The 6,833-nt window shown below is 38.8% G+C and overlaps 1 long non-coding RNA gene across 1 annotated transcript; it reads left to right on the forward strand.

Annotated features, from left to right (window-relative positions):
* The first annotated feature begins 2,455 nt into the window (after positions 1 to 2,455).
* LOC140014055 (uncharacterized) lies at positions 2,456 to 6,833 on the forward strand. Its single transcript, XR_011820937.1, has 5 exons — positions 2,456 to 2,776; positions 4,064 to 4,153; positions 4,347 to 4,414; positions 4,524 to 4,862; positions 5,906 to 6,833. It is a non-coding gene; the product is annotated as an uncharacterized lncRNA (long non-coding RNA).

A 6,833-nucleotide genomic window follows, 5' to 3' on the forward strand; every position in this document is an offset into this window, starting at 1 on the left:
GGGAATAGCCGAATGGGTGCAGCTGATAGGCCTTGACAAGGTTTTCATAGGGTAAATTACTTTACATAAAAAAAAAACTAGCATTTTACTGAGATGAATTTTAACCATTCAAAATTGAATTTGGGTGTAACACTTTTTAATCATTAAAAAGTAGCATTTGCCTTCGATGAATTTTAATCATTCATAATTTACCTAGATGAATTTTAATCATTCAAGATTGAATTATTGTTCAGAAAATGAATTTTGATGAGGTGAATTTTTCTGATTTTGGCAATTTGTTAGACAAGCTCGGGATGTTTTGTAAAACCTTTTAAAAATGTAAAATCTTCCATGTTGTGGAAGTTGAAATTTGCCTATCTCTATGTGTTAGTAAAACTCTCTCTTGGTTGGAATGTGGAACTATCTAGCGGGATGATTTCCCTCTTTCATTAATCAAAGCTGAAATCTATGAGTTAAATGAAAGAAATTTTGTTTTACCCTTAAAAAAAAAATGGACTGTGGAACTTTTATTTTTTGGGTTTAACAAATGGATGTTGTAACAACCCCCCCACCCCCCCCCCCCCCCCCAACAAAAAAATCCCCAACACCCACCAAACCCCCACAAAAAAAAAAAAAAAAAAAATAACGGGAACAAAAATGCTTAGCAGTCCTTGGAGCTTCCTCGTCCATTGTAGCACCTACCAAAGGTATTGTTCCACGTTTTAACTTCTCTTGGCCAGCATTCTCCCGCTAGTTTCCTAGGGTCTCAGACTTTCAAACACATTTTTCTCCCAAAACTTGTTACCAAAAATCTGAACCGGAGCTGCAATTTGAGGAACCATGGAAAATGAAATCCTGCAAAAGATGGCCTCACTCTGTTTAACTGATGAAGATAGCTCTCAACTAACAAAGCAAGAATCAGGCAACCTTAGATCTCTAATGGAGCTCAAGAATAGCTGCTACGGGAGCCTGTTCTCAGACAAGAAAAATGTGGCTGTGAATGTAACCATTGCAGGGCTAAGAAACACAATGATCAAGGCCTGGAACTGCAACAAGGATGGTCTTGCGGTTCGAAGATTCAATGATGGCGTGTACCAATTTTTCTTCAAGTATAGACAAGATCTCAACAGGGTTTTCAGTCAAAGCAGTTGGAGGTTTGGAAATAACCTCCTGAAACTTCATAGATGGAGATTTGGCAAAGATGTTATTGACGAGGAATTTCATCGGACACATTTCTGGATTCATGTTACTGGTCTTCCTAGGCAACATTACACTAAAGAAGTCGGGTTGATGATTGGTGGAATCTTCAATGGTTGTTCAGTGGTTCAGATTAGGGAGAAAGTTCAAGGCGGGGCGAGATTTTTTCGAGTACGAGCACTGGTGAACACTATGGAACCAATAAGAAAGGAGTTGAAGATTAGGCTACCATCTCAAGCAGTTGAATCATTTGCTTTCTTGAAGTATGAACGGCTTCCCAAATTCTGTTACTTCTGTGGTCGAATCGGGCATAGAGTGGAGAAATGTTTCCATGCTAGAGAGTCAGAAGTGGATGATATGGGGGATTATCAGTACGACGATTGGCTGAATGCAGATCATGGATGGTCATCGATCTTGCAGGAAATTAATCTTCAAGAGGTTCTTGATCAGCAGGAGAATCCAGGGCGAGGAAGAGCTGCTATGGGCGAGGAAGAATTGCCGGATTTTATGGAAGAATAGTTGAGGATTCTATTTTCTCTTTTTCTTTTTCTTTTGGGGGTGGGGTTAATTTTTGTGGGATGAGATAAATGTATTTTTGACCGGGGGAAATTGGAACCTGAGTTCAAAATTAAAATTGACATGACTCATCTAGGAGGGAAGGTATCTAGAGGGGCATTTGAAATTGGCATGTGCATGTGAAGGTGAGTACAATATGGTGTACTGCCCCATTTGCTGTTTAAAGATGTGTGTTGTTTGCAGTATCACACTATCACCTTCTCTCCAAAAATTGCTTGAAATTGCTATGGGGCTTGTTGAAAGGGATTCAAAGTGTGTTTAATAAAAAATTAAAATTAGATTGAAGAAAAGACTAGAAGAGGAATAATTAATTTGATTGAGTATGCCTAATTATATGATAATTTTATGTATAATAACCAGTTTCCTTTAAGCACCTTTAAACTAAAATCCAATAGTATTGCACATAAACCTGGTCAAGTTTTTTTTTTTTTTTTTATTTGCATATATTCATTTTGATAGATGAAAAGAATTTCTGACTACTTATCAACTCAGACAAACAAGAAAATTTTTTGAGGGGAAGCTTATGAGTTTTCAAGATCCAAGTAAGCCACAAGCATGGCTTTGTATGGACATATGGTATTTGGTTTTTTATATTTTAGAACAGTAAATTCAAATTATTTTACACGCCTCCTTGACCGAATAATTCAGAAAACTTTTTCAGTCCAAAACAGTAAAGCACTTGCGTATTATTCAGACCGTTTGTCTTTTGTCAGGAGAAGCCGACAAATTAGCCTCTAGTCTTTCTCTTCTTCTTTACTCCCCCTCTTCATCACCCCCAACCTCTTACTGACATATCATTTATCTCAGCCGAGGGTTTTGAAATTAGAATGCCAAGGAGGTAACAAGCAACTTGTCTCTTCATGATGCACTAACAAGAAGAACGGATCCGAAGTAGCTGTCAAATTTGGCTTCAATTAAGCTTCAGCGGCGACACCAGCGGCTGAGATATTTTTCCGGCGCCGTCCATCTGTGAATCTAATTGGACTTTGATTATGTGCGTGGCTTCCAACCTTTAAGCCTCAAGGTATGTTTCCCCAGTCTTGTGAATCAAGATGGGATTTTTTCTTCCAATTTTCTCCTGATCCATTCCAGTTGGTTATTATGTTAAGTAGTGAATGGGTATGTGCAGTGCCTGAGTCTTTTTTTGTATTGTAATTAGGGTTCGGTAGCTCCTACAAAATTAGATTCCCTGTAGAATCTGCAATTTGTTTCAACATGAATATGCAGCAGTATTTGATTCTTCGATTTCCTTCACAGCGACGGCCTGCTCTTAACAAAACAATTGTATCAAGCTCCTGTGTTTAATTATAGAATTTCTAGTATCACGAACAAAGTGTTGTTTTTTATTTTCTTGAGAATTAATGCGGACAAAAAATGGAAGAATTTTCCTTCAAGAAGTTCCCTACCTGGCTTGCAACTCATTGGGCTTCGTAGAACTGTGGTATTTCTAACTTCAACTTCTGAAATGAGAAGTATCCATAATCAGGATTTTTCCCCCCAATTTAATCTCTGTACCTGAAAGCTATCGCTATGCTAGCTTTCTTTCTTCTTTTACTGCCCCAGATATATTTTTTGCTTCCCACTCCCCAAATCCTCTCTGAACCCCAATCTATTAGGCAAGGCCTCGAACTTCAGATCTTGCAAACAGGGAGAACCTTAAATGCCTCCTCCTAGTCAAGGCCATTGAAGAAGAGCGGGGGCTTGGCTATTGTCATAGGTTATGAATTATTAAGAGTACAATTTCTTATAATGGCAGGCTTATGCTCATCTTGATAGTTTAAAGTGGTTATTTTGAATGCCGATACTTTCATGTCATTTGAAATACCAATTCACCTATTAGTGAACTTTTCTTGATCTGAATAGATGTTTTTATGGTTAAAGGTCCTTTTCACCCTAATACTAGAAGAAAATGTTCATTGTATTTGGTGTTGTTTCCATGTCCATTTTATTTTTCCTATATCCAAATTTGGTTTAGCTGCAAAATGAACTAGTTAACCTTTTCTCATTACATCAGCAATTGTGCATTGGTCGAGATGAATTTTACTTCACTCAAATTATATGTATTCTTCTAGCAAGTGTTGCCTTAGCTATTCAAGATTTAAAAATTGACCAGGCTAATCCACATACCTGCATTTTGGATCCTAAGTTGCTTGATTAATACTTACACTTGTAGTTCCCGACAATGTAGAGTCTAAAAGGTCTCTGTCCAATTAAAGGCATCATAATAGGTTTGCTGGTTGGTTAAAGGTTTTACTATCAGCCATTCGTCACTAACATCTCTTTTTTGCTGCCCTTTTTTTCTTTAAAGCAGCCAGTTGGTGCGTGACTGTTAGGTCCGCCATTTTTTGTGGCTGCCACGTTTATATGCCACATAAGCGCCGTCGAGTACAAAAGAGCAGTGGTACGACCTTCGTCCATATATGATTTTGGTTTTGGTTGCTATTATTTTCAATTTCTATACATTCGTTAATGATCTCATAATCTGTTCAGCTAAAAATTCTTAGCTTGGGATTGCTGTACTGCTTTGAATGCCTATTTGTGTTTATTTGTTAAACCAAATAAGAAAGCATTTTTTATATTTTGCTTTCATGCAGTCCAACAAGCACATTCCGAGAGCGGTTCAAACGATTTGGGTGCTTGCGCGAGAAATTACTTCGTAAAGGTATGGAAATGGTTCCTACTTTGAAGTTCCAGCACTCACTTTGAATTTTCTGTTTCCTTGTACAATCTAAACGTTATTTACTATGAACTTTTCTGGTTTATTGCATTAGATGAATGATGATTCTGAAGTAGCCGATTGGAAAAATCACCCTACACTTGAGGCAACTTTCGTTGCAACACTTGTGGAGTGGCATAGGAATGGTGCTTAGGACAAGCACCAAAAGGGCAGGTCAAACTGGCACCATCTTACCCTACACATGAACGACAAGTGCCACGTCAATTTGAGGTGGGAGCAATATCGTTCAAAGTTCTATAGGATGGAATCCGAGTGGAAGTGTTTCGTCCGCTTATCGGGGATGTCCCAGACAACGGCAGAGACGGGAGTTGGCTTTAATTCGGAGCTCCTCTGCTTTCAGGCTACAAAGGAAAAATGGAGCGCTCTAAAGCGGGTAAACTTCTTCTATGTCTCTATTAATTGTATTCCAAATTGCCCTTAACCTTTGATAGATATATTTCCCTGTGTGTTTGGTGAGAGACAATGGAATATTAAGCCCTTTCATTGATAGAGGATCCCTGAAATTATGACTTATGTAGCAGTTGCTGTGACAAGTTTTATGTGTTTCAGTTCTGCTGCACTGGGTTGGGAAGCATAGATGGGTACTTTGATTTTATACTTGCTATGTTTGGAGGCTGCCTTATTAATCATTGATTGCGACTGCCCCTAAATGTGACAGTGGAGGGGGGGGGGAGAAATTCCTATGTATCAATTAGGTTGTTACAATAATAATTTAAGGTGGCCGTATTATGCTTGATTGGTGGCCTACATTTCTTTAATATGCTAAGTCACATTTTTGTCTCCAACGAGCACTGCTAATTTAACTGTTAGCTTGGAGCTGTTTACTTAAAGAAAACTTAGTTGACTGCATCAGATTAATGAATAGAAGATTTTAATCCAATTCATTATACACATGTAAAGATTAAGCATTATAATTACTATCTAATAGATAATCAGAAAAAATTTGATTCTTAAAAAGTTCCTTTATTAACTAGTATATCTTTTTGCATAAAACACTTGCATTAATTAGGACTATAATTTTGTATATTCCTAAATATGAACTCTGACTAATTGTGAGGAGGGGCTGTTGCTACCTAGGATAAAAAGTACCATTGCTGTTGCTTAAACAAAACTTAGAAAGGGGTAAGATTGAGTAGTTTGTATGTACATTGTGAGTAAGCCAATATGGCCTGTCTCATATGTTAGCTGTGACTGGTTTTGACAGCTTTGTTGCTGTGACTGGTAGTATTCAATCTGTTACACATGCTGGCCTATATTTCTTTCGGTGCTGGCCTTATCATGGCCGATTGCTGGCCTGATCATGTGTATAATAGCTATTTGAAGTACCAGCTTAGAAGTACACAGCAAGAATGCTTTTTATATAAACTGTATCTGCTTGTCTAGTTGAACCAGTTGCCCATTTCACATACCTTGCAGGAAAACAAATTCTATGCAAGGTTCAAAGAAGGCCGCAGCTGCGGTTGCTTCTACGAATTGGGAGAAATTCTTGAGAGCCGAACAGCCACCTGAAAGCATGCCCAATCCTCTGCTCAGAGTGACGTCCACCACTCTCCTTGGTCTGCCGAAAAGACTACCGGGGCTGCATCAAGGCGAAAGGGGAAGGCAAAGGTTGACGGACCGACCTCAGACTTCTGGGGGGAGGATGTGTATATTCCAGTTCGGGATGAAGAAGTTGAATTCGTTGCTAGTAGGCCAGGTAAGCGCCCGGTATCGAGTCGTGGGACATCATCCTTCGATGGTTCAAGGAGCACTAAGTCTCAGAAGACCGGGGAAGCTCTTCGAGACGCAGCAACGAACATTGGTAAACTGTCTCAGATCAAAATTGATGAAAACATCCGATGAAATGAGTGGTGCGTAGCAGCGCTAAGAGTTTGGGACAAATCATACCTAAAACATGAGCCCGTTGAACTGTGGTCCCGAAAACGTCTTGCGTGCATGAAACAATTTGAAAATAGTGAGAGGTGGTGCCACATGTTTCTGCAGTCGGATGAAGGCTTCCAGTATTGGTATGCTGATACCATTCTTGATCCGAAATAGCTGCTGCATAGGCAGCTTTAGACTGAATTTCCTTGCTTGATATTTCAGTAAATTTGGCTGGGTTATATAACTGTGTCCTGGAGGACAAATTTTGGATTGCTGTTGTGCACAAAAAAAAAATCCCAGTCTTGCGGATAGTATATGTAATCTGCTTCCATTTGACATAAACTTGCACTATGTCTGTATTTGAGGCTTTGCACCCTGCGGCTTATGAACATTCTGCTATTGATGTACTATCTTTTTATAGTTCAATGCTTATTACTACTCCCATTACACTGATTTGCTAGTGAGTGGGGTATTTTCTTCA

This window comes from Coffea arabica, chromosome 9c (assembly GCF_036785885.1).
Source record: "Coffea arabica cultivar ET-39 chromosome 9c, Coffea Arabica ET-39 HiFi, whole genome shotgun sequence".
NCBI classification, from domain to species: Eukaryota; Viridiplantae; Streptophyta; class Magnoliopsida; order Gentianales; family Rubiaceae; genus Coffea; species Coffea arabica.